Source organism: Calypte anna, chromosome 2, assembly GCF_003957555.1.
Source record: "Calypte anna isolate BGI_N300 chromosome 2, bCalAnn1_v1.p, whole genome shotgun sequence".
NCBI classification, from domain to species: Eukaryota; Metazoa; Chordata; class Aves; order Apodiformes; family Trochilidae; genus Calypte; species Calypte anna.
The window spans coordinates 140,358,107-140,374,728 of NC_044245.1; positions in this window are offsets into that span (position 1 = coordinate 140,358,107).

Sequence of the window (16,622 nt, forward strand, 5' to 3'; positions counted from 1 at the left end):
CATTAATTATTTAAAAAATATTTATGTTGTATTTATGTTGGATATTATATTTATATTATATTATATTATATTATGTTTTATTAAGCAGATGATTATATAGATGTGGCCCACTGAAGCTCCTGCATCAACTGAACTCATCTGCTATGAGATCTACAAGTCATTTACTCTGGCAAACTCTTACATGGAAAACCTTGGGCTGATTATCTACAAAACTCATAGAAAAAAGTAAATGAGGCAGATTCTTACATACTGAATAAAGAAAACCCCTCAAGTTTCTCATGCTTGTAGGACATGACTTAAATTTCCAGTGGTCCCTTGAGAAAGAGAATGAAGAAATGAACTAATGTAATAGTTTAATGAGTTTGGGTAATATATATTATACTTGTAAAAGCTTGTCTGAAGGGAGAAATGATTTTATGAAGAAATATCTTGTCTTAGATATGAAACAGCCTGACAGGGAGACGGAATGCTTTACTATTGGAGGGCAAAATGCTATCACCTATGAGACAACCTATCTGATGGGTCTGTTATGTTGGAGAATGCTGGGAAAAGTTTGAGCATATGTCTTGTGAACTGATGACTTCTGGATGTTGAAACCATGATGCTGTGAGTTTCACAAAATCACAGAGAATCACAGAACCGTTACAATTGGAAAAGGTCCCTAAGATCACTGAGTCCAGCCATCCAGCCAGAAAAAAACCCACTACCCACTAGAGCACATCCTGAAGTGCCACATCTACACAGTTTTTGAGTACCCTCAGGGATGGTATCTATTCCACCACCTCCCAGGGCAGCCCGATCCAGTGCCTGACTATTCTTTCACTAAAGAAATTCTTCCTAGTATCTGGTCTAAACCAAACTCTCTTCCTGAACTCTCAGCAGACTTTCATACAAATCTTGTTCATTCCCTGTGAAAGATCCTTACAGAAAAAAAACCCTATCTCTATGCTTTCCCTTCCAGTAATATGAAGGTGAGAAAGGTTAGTTTAGCTCTGATAATACAAAATGAAAATAACACAGTTCAACTAATCCTTTGCAGTCTTACATGACCATCACAACTCTGAAGCACTCCTACAAAGCTTTTTTTTTTTTTAATAGTATAGTTTTACTGACCATATCCATCTAGGCAGAGAAAAGGGCAGGGACCAATATACAGGAAAAGCAGTGTGATATATGATGTTAATGAATTTGTATTCCTAACCAGTAAATTCAGAATTAAACTAAGAAGAAAGTGAATATGGGGCTAGACAAAGCAATTGAGACCTATAATTTTCCACAATAACAGTATGAGCCAAAACCAAGGCCTTAAACGAGACTAACTTCTGTCTCGGCATAATTGAAGCGTGGGCCTTGTTCTTAGAACAAGGCACTGGCCAGGCTAACCAGGCACCAAAAGTATGTGAACATCTGCACAGAGACAACATAAAATGCCACAACCAGCAGATAAGGGAAAAATTATGGCTAGGGTCTAATTTTACTCTGTAACAAGATAATGAAGTCAGTGAAAACAAGAAAGGTAAAGGGTTCAAGTTTTGAGGAAGACTTCTTACTTCATCCAAAGACCCACTAACAAACCCTCGATATCTCCCCAAGAGAGGACTCTACCTGGGACTCCACCCAGACTCTGCCTGTCATGAATATTGTAATAACATGATGTAATCCATATGAATATATACAACAACCACACCCTTTAATATTCATAGAATTGTAATCATACAAGGTAATTCTAGAGTTTTAGAAGCATGCGTGTGAGTGGAGTGCAGACTCCCATGAACCCAGCACTGTTTTGTTCACTGCAATTTCAATTTTATTAGTCAATTAAACCATTAACAGAATCATAGAATCATGAATCATAGAATCCTAGGGGTTGAAGGGACCTCGAAAGATCATCTAGTCCAACCCCCCCTGCCAGAGCAGGGCCACTAGAGTACATCGCGCAGGAACGTGTCCAAGCGGGTTTTTGAATGTCTCCAGTGAAGGAGAACTCCACAACCTCCCTGGGCAGCCTGTTCCAGGGCCTGTCACCCTTACAGTAAAAAATTTTTCGAATATTCAACTTGAACCTCCTATGCTCCCAATTTTACACCCATTACCCCCTTGTCCTATCATGGTAATCACTGAGAAAAGCCTAACTCCATCTCCCTGACACTTCGCTCCTTACATATTTGAAAACATTGATTGAGGTCCCCCTCAGTCTCCTTTTCTCCAAACTAAAAGAACCCAGCTCCCTCAGCCTTTCCTCAATAAGGGAGATGTTCCACTCCCTTAATCATCTTCGTAGCTCTGCGCTGGACTCTTTCAAGCACTTCCCTGTCCTTCTTGAACTGAGGGGCCCAGAACTGGACACAATATCCAGGTGTGGCCTCACCAATGCAGAATAGAGGGGAGGAGAACCTCTCTTGACCTACTAACCACACCCTTCCTAATGCACCCCAGGATGCCATTGGCCTTCTTGGCCACAAGGGCACATTGCTGGCTCATGGTCATCCTCTGTCTACCAGGACCCCCCAGGTCTCTTTCACCTACACTGCTCTCCAGCAGGTTCAGCCCCCAACCTATACCTGGGACATCGTGTTGTTCCTTCCCCAAATGCAAACTCTACACTTCCCCTTGTTGAACTTTCATCATGTTCTCTCTGCCCAACTCTCTAGCTGTCTAAGTCTCTCTGAATGGCCGCACGGCCTTCCGGTGTGTCAGCCACTCCTCCCAGCTTAGTGTCATCAGCAAACTTGCTGAGGGTACACTCTATACCCTCATCCAAGTCGTTGATGAAGATATTGAACAACACTGGTCCCAGTACCGACCCCTGAGGGACTCCACTAGTCACACACCTCCAACCAGATTCTGCCCATTGACTACAACTCTCTGACTCCTTCCTTTCAACCAGTTCCTGATCCACCTCACTACCTGATCACCAAACCCACACTTGGTCAACTTATCTACAAGGATGCTGTGAGAGACGGTGTCAAATGCTTTACTGAAATCAAGATAAACCACATCTACCGCTCTTCCATCATCTATCCACCTAGTAATTTCCTCATAGAAGGCTATGAGGTTAGTCAAACATGATTTACCCTTGATAAAACCATGCTGACTGCTCTTGATGACCCCCATGTCCTTGATATGCCTGGAGATAGCGACAAGAACAAGTTGTTCCATCACCTTTCCAGGGATGGAGGTGAGGCTGACGGTCTATAGTTACCCGGGTCCTCCTTTTTGCCCTTTTTGTAGACTGGAGTGACATTTGCTATTCTCCAGTCCTCAGGCACCTCTCCCTGTTACCCATGACTTATGAAGACTGATGGAGAAGTGGCCCTCAGCAATGACCTCCACCAGTTCCTTCAGCACCCTTGGATGCATTCCATCTGGACCCATCGACCTTATGGATTGTCCAGATTACTCAGCTGATCCCTAACCCAATCCTCATCTACTATGTCAAGCTCCTCATCTATCTCGACTACTTCTGGGGCTAAATGAATCTGGGGGCTCATGCGGAAACCCTGCAGGAGTAAAGACAGAGGCAAAGAAGGTGCTCAGCACCTCTGCCTTCTTTATATCCTCTGTCACCAGGGCTCCCATCTCATCCCTTAGTGGGCCAATATTGCCTCTAGGTTTAGTTTTACTAGCTATGTATTTGAAAAAGCCCTTTCTTATCTATCTTAACCTGACTTGCAAGGTTAAGTTCCCAAGGAGGCCTTAGCTTTCGATTGGCCTCCCTACATCCTCTGACGACAGTCCTGTATTCCTCCCAAGTGACCAGCCCTCCCTTCCATGATCTGTAGATTTTCTTTTCCACTTAAGTTTTCCCAGCAGTTCCTTTTTTTAACCATGCAGGCCTCCTAGCTCCCTTACTGGATTTCCTAACCATAGGGATGCTCTGATCCTGTGCTTGCAGATAGTGGTCTTTGAATATTGACAGCTATCTTGAGCCCCTTTATCTTCTAACACCCTGTCCATGGGATTTCTCTTAACAGTTGATTGAGGAGGCCAAAGTTTGCCCTGCGGAAGTCCAGGGTTCTGGTCCTACTGGGCAATACTGGTCCTTTCTCACAACACCAGGAATTCCTCGAAACTCAACCATCTCATGATCACTGCTAGCAATCACTGCAGCCAAGGCTGCCATTGACCACCACTGCTTCAACAAGGCCCTCCTTGTTGGTTAGTACAAGATCCAGCAGCGCTCCTCTTCTAGTCGGCTTGTCCACCATTTGCATTAAGAAGTTATCGTCAATGCACTGGAGGAACCTCTTAGCCTGTGAAAGGCTGGCTGTGTGAGTCAACCAGCAGATATCAGGGTAGTTAAAATCACCCATGAGGACTAGGGATTGAAGTTGTGAGGCTACTTTCAGCTGCCTGTAGAAGGCCTCATCAACTTTCTCGCCTTGATCAGGAGGTCTGTAGTAGACCCCCACAACTGTATCACCCACACCAGCCTGCCCCTTAATTCTTACCCACAAACTTTCAACTTGCCCCTCATCAGCCCCTGCACAAAACTCAGCACATTCTAGTTGCTCCCTCACATAAAGAGCAACTCCACCACCTCGCTTCCCTACCCTATCTTTCCGAAAAAGCACATAACCATCTATGGCCACATTCCAGTCGTGTGACCTATCCCACCATGTCTCTGTTATCGCTACCAGATCATAACCCTTAGCCCGTACACAGACTCTAACTCTTCTTGCTTATTCCCCATGCTGCGTGCATTAGCATACAGACATTTCAGGAAACAAGCAGAGCACACTGGTGGACTAAATCCTCCCTAGACCACCTGCCTTCGGACACTGGTTCATTCTTGTGTTTGTCCCTAACAGACCCAGTTTTCTCCCCTTCCCCCTTCACATCTAGTTTAAAGCCCTCTCAAATGAGCCCTCTAAGTCCTGCCCCCAAAAGCCTCTTCCCCCTCTGGGACAGGTGCATCCCAGCCTGCCCACGCGCCAGCCAACAGGCAGTGGTCTCATACAGCATTCCATGATCAAAAAAACCAAACCCTGTCTTTGGCACCAGTCTCTTAGCCACTCATTGACCTGTAAACTCTTCCTATATACCTCCCCACCCATTCTTACAGGAGGATGGAGGCAAACACTACTTGCGCTCCAGATCCCCTAACTTAGCCGTCCCAGGGCCCTGAAGTCCCTTTCATTGTCCTTAACATTTCCTGAGATAATTTCATCACTGCCAACCTGAAAAATCAGCAGTGGATAGTAATCAGAGGAACCCACAAGATTAGGGAGTTTCCTTTTAACATCTCTAATCCGAGACCCAGGGAGGGCAACAGACCTCCTTGGGATGGGTTCGGTCGACCAGATGGGCCTTCTGTCCCCCTCAGAAGGGAGTCACCACCACAACTACTCTTACCTGTCCTTCTTGATTGAAGAAGTCTTAAGGACACGGGGTGACTGACGAGTCCTAGGTGGTTCAGTAGGTAAGATCTACCTCTGTCACTACATTATCCTGTCCCTGAACTTCCAAGGCCTCATACCTATTCTTCAAGGACAATGGGGAGGGTGGAGTGGTTGGGAGGATTTTTTATGCCCTTCCGAGGCCGGACCTCCTTCCATTCATTCGTAACTCTTAAGTCCTCTCTTTCTGTCTGGGGGACTGGAGGGGAGGGGATCCATCGCTTCTCAACCTCTCCCATCTGCCCCTGCCTCAGGTGAGATTCCACCAGTCTATTTCCCTCTCACACTCTCTAATGGCTCGCAGTCTCTCCACCTCCTCTGTCAGTTTAACCACCTGCCTAGGAGATCATCTACTTGCTCACACCCGCACACATGTGTGTCACTGGTTCCCTTTGGTACCAGTTGCCAGACACAGGCATTCACTGCAGCCAGAGACCTGCAACTGCTGCGTGCCTGCTTGGGAAGCTCTGTCTGCGTCCCCACATTCTTTTTCACAATGGCTTTTGGCCGGTTGTGACCATGAGTGTATCTATCCACTGGTGCTCCCTGTCTAGCCTCGCTCCTGCCTTCTGGAAGCTAGCTGCCGCTCTCTCCTCTTGCTCAGCGCTGCCGCGTGCTTATCTGCTTACTTTGTGTGCTTGCCCTGCCCGCGCGAACTGCCGCTTCACTTTTCCTGTTTGCCTACTCCTGTTTGCCTACTCCTGTTTGCCTACTCCTGTTCGCCGCGCTCCGGGTCGCTGGCGCTCCCGGAAACCTCTTAAATACCTTCTCACCGGTGTGGGGGGCTCGCGCCTTCACAGCCCCGCCTCCTGCCACGTCAGCCTTCCTCACCTCGCAGGATTCCCACTCAGACTCAGGTCTCCTCGCTCTGCCCTGGCTTCACCGTCTCTGGGAAGCCCAATTCCTTCTCAAATCCTCTTCAATTTAAAGGGCACAGGTCACACCGGTGCCGCTGCCGCTCTCTGCTCCGCGCTGCCGCGTGCTCCATACTGAGTCTCGGTCATTTTTAACAGCCACACCTGAAGTGGTAACTTGGTAACTTGCCTGGTGGATGGTGAGCGAGCATGTCATGGTGGCTGTGGTCAGTGGTGACCCTCAGGCCTCTTTCATGAACATAACACACCCAAAGTGTCCTAAACAGATTGAAGAGAGCTCAGAGTTGCTGGTGAAGCAGCTTGTAGCTACAGTGGTGGACTCTAAGCCAAACACGGTAGACAGTGGATGTTAAAAATAAAATGATCCATTGACAATGAGCCCAAGAGCAAAGAGAAATGTGCTTGAATGAGACCCATCCAGGCCCACTGGGGGGGGAGAAACATAAGCCCTGTGCACCAGTGTGTGAACACATGCCTGGCTCGCATTAGGAGAGCCATCACTCAGCAACCCCAGTACTGGCATGGTCAGTAAAGCTTCTCTCTGGGAGAGAGAAAGCTTCTTGTCCTCAGTTGCAGCTGGGATAAGGCTTATTTTCTTAGCAGCTAGAATTGTGTTTTGGAATTAATATGGAATTTGCTAGGAGAAGAATTGTTGATTAATATACTGATGTTTTTAGCTGGAATCAAAGGGTTCTTTTAGCTAGTATCAAAGAAATCAAAGGTTTTCAACATTCCCGTGCTTTTCTAGTGTGCAGTGTGCCCAAGAAGTTGGGCAGGGAGCATAGCTAGGACAGCTGACTCCAACTGACCAAAACAATATTCCACAACCTGTTTGGCATCATGTGCAGTATATAAAGCTGGAGGAAGAAGGAGGGGAAGAGTGACATGACATTTGAAGCGATGGCCGTTTGTCTTCCCAGGTAACTCTTATGTGTGATAGAGCCCTGCTCTCCTGGAGATGGCTGAATACTTGCCTGCCAGTGGGAAATAGTGAATGAATTCCTTGCTTTACTTTGCTTGTTTAAGAGGCTTTAATAGACCACTATTAATCTGTCTCTATCTCACCCCATGAGTTTTTCATCTTTACCTTCCAGTCCCTCCCAGGAGGACGTGGAGTGAGTGCTGTATGGGGCTGAGTTATCAGTTGGGCTTAAAGCACAACAGTGGTAAGAGGTCACACTTAAGCTTAAATAGTTTAAGCTTGTAGGAAGAAGTGAAATGAGCTGGCTGGATCCCCTGAGACCATGGATGAAGTTGCCACTAGCCTTAGCCCCATTGCAATCCCCCTTTGGTGCAGCCTTCTGCATTTACAAGTCTGGGAGCTATAGGGGAAAATCTCAGCTATGGTCATTCTGTCACTTTGACTTTGCTTTTCATGTCATGTATACCTTAAAACTTCTACTACACTCCATATATGGGTTGTATCTAGTTGAGAGTCCAGAGGAGGCACATACCAGGATTTGTCTCTGAGAAATTTCTTTTCATTCTGTTAGTATATTAATATAAAAATACCAGTTTGTCTACAAGTATCTGCTTTACTCTTTCATGCCTATAAAATCATCTAGCATTCATCAAGGAAAAGGAATAGATTTTCCTCAGGGATATTTTTAAAAGTTTGGTGATTATTTTTTTTAATAGTTCTGTGTCTTTAATTCCTCACCCATCTCCAGAGATGTCCTGTGCACGTCAATAAAACTGGATTTACTTTCCCCTTAGGCAAATGTAACCTTTCTCTCACTGCATTAGCAGCCATATGTACATGGCAGGAGCCAGCAGTATCTTTCTAAGATCAAGTAAACTCAGCAAAGCTGTTACATAGATTAGTTAGAAAAAAAAAAGAATGAAAGCAGATTGTATTTGAGATTAGTTAGAAAAAATAGATGAAAGCAGATGTAATTTTCAAATGATTTAATTGTCTAGCATGCCAGGCTGGCTTGTCAAGCTCGGGTTGCTATTCTGTCAGGTCATTTTTTACAACCAGATTGTTATACTGCATGATATCATTTAAATTATGATTAGCTCCAATATTGGCTTTTAGTTTTCCTCAGTAATCTTCAATCCTAATGCTATAAAAAAAGCATTGATCAATCTTCTTTAGCCTTCCGCTTAGACCCTAATGGTTTTAACTGAAACAATACCAGAAACCACCTGAAGTGAAGAATTGTTGCCAACACGAATAGTGAGCTGTTTCAAAACTGGTACTGCTTCAGGCCAGCAAAAACAATTTGACTTAGTAATGAACAGATAAAATGTGAATAAAGTTTGTAGTCCTTTATCTCAAACAGGCCCATGTCTGGAATAAAATTCTACTAAGAAATGTCCTTAAAGTAGAGAGTACTTGTATCCTAGTCTGGCTTCTCAGCACTCTAGCTCTTACCCATCTCCAGTTAATAAAGTGCTATTTTCTCTTGCATAAATGACTAACTTGTAATGCTTTCTCTTGATGGCATGATGCTTATCATGCAAGTCCTACAGGCTTTCTGCTGATGCCTGCTCAGCATAATTTAATGTATTGAACATGACAGCAGAAGAAATATTGTATGATTTGATTGCTATCTTTCTGTCTAGAGAACTGCAGGCTTACTCATGCCTTACATATACACTGCAGTTAAACAAAATAGCTGTCTTGATGAAAATGATAATTATTGGCTCGTTTTGTTGTTATTATTTTTAGCATAGCACTTTCTACTCCCTGTTTATCCATTGATTAATTTCTATTCCTAATATATTTATACACAGGTCTCTATTTCTGCCAGTGTAGTAAACACAGTTACAGCTTTCATTACTAGAATTACTGTCTCCAGTTTGCTTACTTTGAAACAATGAGACAAATTACACCTGAGCATTCTCACCAACATTAGTGAGAGTGCATGGCTGAAATGTGGTTTAAAGTGGCCACTGTCAAAATCCAGTCACTACTCTGTTGTGTCTTCTGAAATGTTACCTTAAGAATCCAACTATTCTTCTGGCTGTATTTCTGTGTATTGGAGGTAACTCTTACTGAAATTCATTGCGTCTATAGCTAACCTTGGCTGACCATGGTTCTATGACCATGTCATTGGCTGGTGAGTTGACATTTGACATCCAGTTCTCCTCTCCCCTTGATTTAACAACTATTTAAGGGTAATTGAAGAGTAAACTGTGTTTAATCTTGCTCTTACTTCAATGGTTAAGGACAAAAGAACAAGTGGAGAAAAAAACAGGACAAAGCTATAGTTTGTTTTGATGTCTTGCATTTTTCTAAATGTACTAAAACATCATCTTAATAAAGGGAAGTGAAAAACTCCAGCAAACTGGAGCACTACAGGAACTGAGCACTATAACCTCACATTTTTTGAAAGTGACATACACATGCTAAATAATTTTGTGACATTATTATTTGATAGTTATGTCTATGAAGGTCTAGAGGCCCTTGTGAGGGATTAAGACCTCAAGATACAGGTCAAAGGGCAGACAAAATAGTCCCTTCAAACAAGGAATTTGGGTTTTACCTCGTCATTCACAAGGAATGAGCTGTTTCAACTGCTCATTAGGGCATACATACCCTAGAGTGTGAATAACTTGACTGTAGCAGACAGAGAATGATAAAGAATGAATGTCTTGGGTTTGAAATACCAGTATACGTGAAAAAGGAAAAAATCATCAAAATTATCCTGTTGAGTGTGAGAGGCAGCAGAGTAGGACTGGTGTAGACTGGCTGGGCTGCTTTACATCTACCCTAGCTGAAGAGCTATTTACAAAATGAAAATACTAACGCTTTGCAGATTTTACAGGGAGTTCCTCTCTGGATGATGAGCAGCCTGGGAAGAAGGCAATGGTGCTTGAGCATAAATTGGATTAATGGGCAGTGAAGGCTGCTCTTTTTTGGTGTGACAGAGGACAGGAGCTGACAGCTTGCAAGCAGAAAGATTAAATTAAGACAAGTTTAAATTAAGTAACTGTTTAAAGCAGCAGCAGAGGATCTTGCTCATTCACAGATGTCATTAGAGATACTGTGTCTCTCTCCCAGGTTTTCTGAGCTGGTACACAGCTCAGTATGCACTACTGAGCATACTGCAATGAAAAGTTGCTTAAAGAAATTATCCACTGGGTACCTGACCACAGGTATAACCTGCTTGGCCTCAAGAATCTTGGGCATGGGGGACAGAATGAAAAACATTTCCCTGGTGGCTGCCACTTTCTCCAGCTCCAGACAATAGGGGTTTTATGTTACCACGAGTGGTTCTTCAGAATACCCAAATCAGTCACATCTCCATAGGAGACAATTTACCTCTGTGGCTTATGTTGACCCTTGCCAATAAATCTGTCAAGAAACAACTGTAATGAAGAGCCAGACATTTTTCCTCTTTCCACCAGTTTCACACTATGGTTCTGGGGTGACTTGGACTCAGGAACTACTGATGATCTGTCAGCCACAAGATTTCCTCAGAGCACATTTTCCCAAAGGTCTCTCCTCTGCAAGAAGGGAACAAAAAATGTCAGATGTTTGAGAAGGGTTTTTAAACCATTTTGAGACCTGAGTCTCACCTAGCTCCACCACCTGTCTGCCACCCATCCTGCCTCTCTTGCTGCAAGGCCTTGGCATCAGTCAGTGTGACTTCACCACACACCACAATACAGATGAGGAACTGAGGAACTGGTTGATAATGCATGGTGATGCAGGAAGACTTGCAGAAAGAATACTGTGCCCTATTTTCTAAGTGCAAAACCAGTGACCATTTCTCTTTCTCTGTATTTTCAAGCACTTTCCCAGAGCTTTGGCCATAGATCCTGCTCTCATGAATAGAGAGCATGACAGATAGCATCCCAGAGCATGCCCTGACTTACTCTCAGCCTTGCTCAGGGCGATCTCTTCTACACTCCAAACATCCCTGTATTTTAAATAACCAGAATCATGCCTGGAATATGTGTAGACACACTGACACTGCAACAGGGTAGCCATGGCATCACTCTCTGTAAAAGTTACCATCCAGCAACAGACTGAAAGGGGATTCTGCAGACCCTGAATCTTTTCTCTTGCTTTTCAAGTTCACCAGAGCCATCTGTATGACCAAAGTAAAGCAATAGAGGCCATCAGAGCTATCTTCAAGAGCTTTTTCACTTTACATTTTTCAGGGAGAATCAGTGTGGTGGACTGCAGACTGATGACATGAATTAAATTGATGTCTTTCAACACAACCATAAATTTCATCCTACAAGAGACTCACTGCACAGTGTGTGGGTGGCTGTAGCTGGTGTTGAGCTGAGCTTTGCTTGATCTGCCTGAAACAGGGGTTTATGCAGCATAGGAAGGATCAGTCACACACATATAGCCTGTATGCTGTAGCTTCTTGATTTGTCATGGCTCTTCTTTCAGCCCAAAAACTGGAGCTGTATAGTATGGAGAATTTGTGAGACAGCTCCCATACTCTAAAGAATTGCCCTACAGCACCTGTAATGGTTTCCCCACCTAAAAACTGTTTCTGGTGCTTTCTGTGATAATTGCCAGTGTGGACAGGAGGGTTCATAGGAGAGTGCCTGTAAGGTAATGGGCCCCTCGTGAGAAAGTTGGTTTGCTCTTCTGCCTCCATTGTGGATGTCAGACTTTAAATGGTTAATATCATCCTTTCTGGAATAAAAATAATGACAGCAAAAAGACCCTGTTCTATCTAATCAGACTCAATGTAAGTGCTTTCAGCAGTGACCCCCTTTCCAAACACAATGAAATTGCTCAGAGATATTGTTATTTTCTAATGAACTCCTGTTTGTTTATTATTACTTTTAATGCAAACAGTTCAAGTTTCTGGGGATAGTGTTGAAGGCAGCACAAAAAGCTTTCATAAATGAAAATTAAATTCGTGAAATAAATCCACAAAAAAAAAGTGTTAATTAGTGTAAAATTGTTTCTCTCTTCAAATATTTGAAATAAAAAAAAAATCCCATTAAAAAAGAAATATTGGAGCTGTGCCCCATCACCTCTCTCTGGACAGGGAAGCCCAGCTCATGAAAAGTCATGGACATGTGCACTTTGGGACAGCATTACATTTGTGTAAATGGCTACGAACAAAAAGTTTCCATGAGAGGGGCTGATCCTATCTGACTGTGAGTGTGTACACCTCCAAGTGGCCCAGTCACTGCTCCTTCTTTCAGCCAGTAGAGAGAATATATAAATTTAGAGAGCAATTCACCAGACGTATTCTGGAGAGCTACTCTAGGATGAGAAGAAACAGAGTGAATGAGCTCTGGGGGGCTAACTTCTACCTAAACACAGGTAAAAGATGCTTAAATTTAAGCAGATAAATATCATCCCTCATGTGAGCCACTCAATGTTGGTCCTCCACTTGTCTTTATCATGTGGTCCTCTTTAATAAGTGCAGAGTCACTCAGCTCTTTTTTCTTTAAGGGCTGAAATACCTCAGATTACCCTGTGTTTACTGTAGGGTACCACTGAGAAGTAACATGTACAGTGACAATTACTGCTAAGACACTGATTTACAGCAACTGTGATCCTAAAGTAATTTGCTTGTGCATCATGACCCCAAATCTTGCGGGTAACACAGGGTATGTTTGTGCCCTTTGGATTCAGCTGAGGTTTGGGGCATGGGCTGAATCATCATTGTCAGAAGGGAATATGAATATGAATTTCCTGTATATAATTATGTTATGGATATGGCTTTCAATCCTCTTTAGTGAACCAGGCAAATGTCACATGTAGCTGGGATGAAAAAAATCACTGAAAAGCTATAGATGTGCACATCTGAGCAACTCAATCCAGACTCCCCTCACGGGAGGATGAACAGCAAGTTGAGATTGCCAGTGGAGCCTAGATTGATTCCTTTCATTTCAGAGTAGATTTTGTCAGATCAGTCTAACCCAGGCTGCACTGAAGATATTTCCACAGAATGTAATGGGAGTTGGCTTCTCAGACACTGACATTTGCATCAGAGAAATAGTCAGATGTGAAGGACTGCATCCTAGCATCCCAGTTAAGCAGAAAAGCATGGTGAGATGAATACAGCCAAGAATGGGAATTCAAGATGAATAATATGAACATTTTTCACCACCTGCCTCCCACCATGAGATTTTTCCCATATATAGCTACTTCATTAGTTTTCCGTAGTTTGTAGATAAAGACAAACTACCTGCAGTTAACTACCTCTCTACCTGCAGGAAGAAAAAGCTGGGCACAATCTAAATTCCCAGATGAAGCCAATATTCCTGGGTAACTAAAAAAAAAAGACCCAGCGCTCTTAAAGACATAGAATCATAGAATCATAGAATCATAGAATAGGCTGGGTTGGAAGGGACCTCAGAGATCATCGAGTCCAACCCTTGATCAATTACCGCACAGTCACTAGACTATGGCACTGAGTGCCATATCTGACAGACATGTAAAGTAATCCAGATAAGTTTAGGATGCTTGCTGTCTTATGGCCATGGTATTATTAGTTTATTTTCTTGTAATTGTTGTAGTGTACCATCTCTCTTTTCTTATGCAACCATATTTCCTGGCATATATAACAACAAAGACATTTAACTAGAAATCTGGAGGAGAGCTTTTTCAGACATGTTGAGAGTGGTTGATGTGGAACAGGGAGTACTGAAATTTTTGAACTGGCTGTTCCTCTGATTACCAGGTCCTGGTAAACATAGACAGGGTAAGGTAAGTTTTTGACACTGAAATTTTATTTCCAGAAAGCAAGAGCCTCCAATTAGCAGGGGTCCTATGAAGCCTCCCTGAAACACAATGAACAGATCTCCCACCTTGGCAGAAAAGCACCCCTATAATTTTCAAGGGAGTATAAAATGGTGAAAATAGCAAAGAAGAGTTTAGAAAATTTAAGAGGTTTGCTTGTACTATAGCTCAAAATTAAGAAGTTGAAATATCAGTGACCTCAAGAATGAGGTTCTGTGTGTCTGAACCAGCTTCAACAGAAATATTTTTTTTTCAATATCACATCATAATTTAATGCATGGAAATATTTTTTTTTTCCCCAAACCAACAGAATGTTTGTCTGACCTTCTGAAAGTCATTGATCTTCTAAAATATTTTTTACATTCACAATGACATTTTGCCCCTAACAAGAAGAGTGTACCCAGAAACTCCTATTGAAACTGTTCTAGGGACAGAGATGTAGAGTTTTCTCAGTTGGAGTAGTATTAGAATACAGCCCAACCAGGAAAAAAACATCTCCTGTTTAAACTGGCCTGGAACTTTTATTACAACATGATCTGTAACTACATGGTTTTTTTTCAGTAGATCATAAAAAATGGGTTTTATTGAACATGAGAATGCTGGGATTTGATTAAAGTATTTGCACAGATCCAACTAAAAAGTGAACAGCTGAAGTGAGCTCTTGGCCCAATAAAACCAGAAACTGTTCCAAACAGTGATATTTCTAAACGACCAAGCAAGTGCTTCTGCAAAGCAGCTTAGCTATAAATGTTTAGCATTCAGTTACACATGAGCTGCAAGAAATAAGGAGGTCTGTGAAAGTCATTTACTATTGGTGTACCCATCCAGCATTATTAAAATGCAGAAGTCCTGGACTTGCTAATTTTTCTCTTTCTTTACTGTTGCAAATCAGGTTTGTCAGCCTTCTTCAACTCCTTGAAGACTATCAAGCAAAATCAGACTTACTGTGGGACACTGATAAGTACGTAGGGATACATGGAGCTATTGACTCAGTGTAAATGATGAGTCCCTGCCCACACAGATGCAACAAACTTCCCCAACCATTGCAACCATTGCAACCTAGAACAACCCAAGAAACTGTCTCAATGCACCCAAGAAAGGATAACCATTCGGAATTTTGGTTTTGAAGGTCCAATATTAAAAAGTGAGAATTTATGGACAACAGCTCCAAACAAATTCCCAAATTAAGAAGATGGAAATGAGCCCCTAACATGGTAGCAGAATCCTTTTTAAGTGCTGAAGGAAATTGTGGAGAGAGACTTTCCTTAAACAGTACCTCCTTATGCCAACATCCACAGACAGATCTGGTATTGATCTATACTTGTATGACTGTCATCTCTTGCATTCTTACATTCTCATAATTCAGTATTTTTAAGGATTTACTAAACTCAAGAAAAAGAGCAGTTCAAAAGGTAGACAGACGGATAAGGGAAAGGAGATGCTAAGTGCTCTTGAGGGAGCAAGGGGGAATCTTGGAACTCTAAACTGTAAAATACCAATGAGTATGTTAATTATATTCATTTAATTACACACTATCTCTAGAATTTATCCACTAAAGCCTTAACTTGAAGCATAGAAAATCTGTTATGTGATGTCTTCGTGTCTTCTCTCCCCTCTTTTATCTGAGTGTTAAGTTATGTAATTACTGACCACTTCAAAAGCAAAACTTTCTGAATAATTCATACAACATGGCACCATGAGGCAAGGTTAGGGGAGCCTGTGAATATTTCTGCACATCAAAAACCGGGCATAGAATCCAGAGAAATAAAAGGACAATACCCCGCCCTCCCCAAAAACCCCAACCCCAAACCAAACAAAACCAAAACCACAACAGAAAGATAAAATACACAGAAATATGACAAATATGCGCAAACAGTTGGCATTGCCCAGAAATCACTATTCTCTCAATGACTGGGAAAAATAAATAACAAATGCAAGTATTTCCAACTCACATAATATTTAATTTGTTGACATGGCTAAATCCTTGACAGAATAATGAAGTAAAGCCAAAAGCAATCTTTATCTGTCAGTTTGATTGTACACCCTTAGGAGCAAAGTGATCCTCTTGCCACAGTTTTAGAAGTACATCAAAAATTGTGCTCAAATTAAAATATCTTTTATTTTTTGTTTCCCTTTCAAAATGTAAAGCAATGGTAAATGTCAGGTGTATCAGCTGCTGGTGCTTTTGCTATCAAAATACAGGGCACATACCAACAACTTAATATTCTGTACACAGGACTTGTACATAGGAAACTCATTTGACTCTTTGCTTCCATATCAAATAATTCTCATCTTAAAAGTCACCTAGAATCTTGACCTTACTTCTGCTGCAACCACTGGCACAATGTATAAAATACAGATCTCAACTATTTTGCATATGAATTGCAGAAATAAAAAATACACCATCACAACTGACTCAATAAAAAAGATTCAGCAAGTACCTGATCACTGTATTTATGTTTAGTTTTAGGAAATTGTGATACTGATGATTTTCATTAGAGGGTAGAGTCTTTAAATTTTATATTACCACTTGACAAATACAGCTAGTAGGTAATGAACTGCTGAAGGAAAAATTAAGAGAACTGAAGTTTAAAAGTTGCCTCACACAGGTGGTATGTAACTGCTTTGCCTTTAATTTGTTGCCACATTCATGAAACCAGCAGTCTGATGATC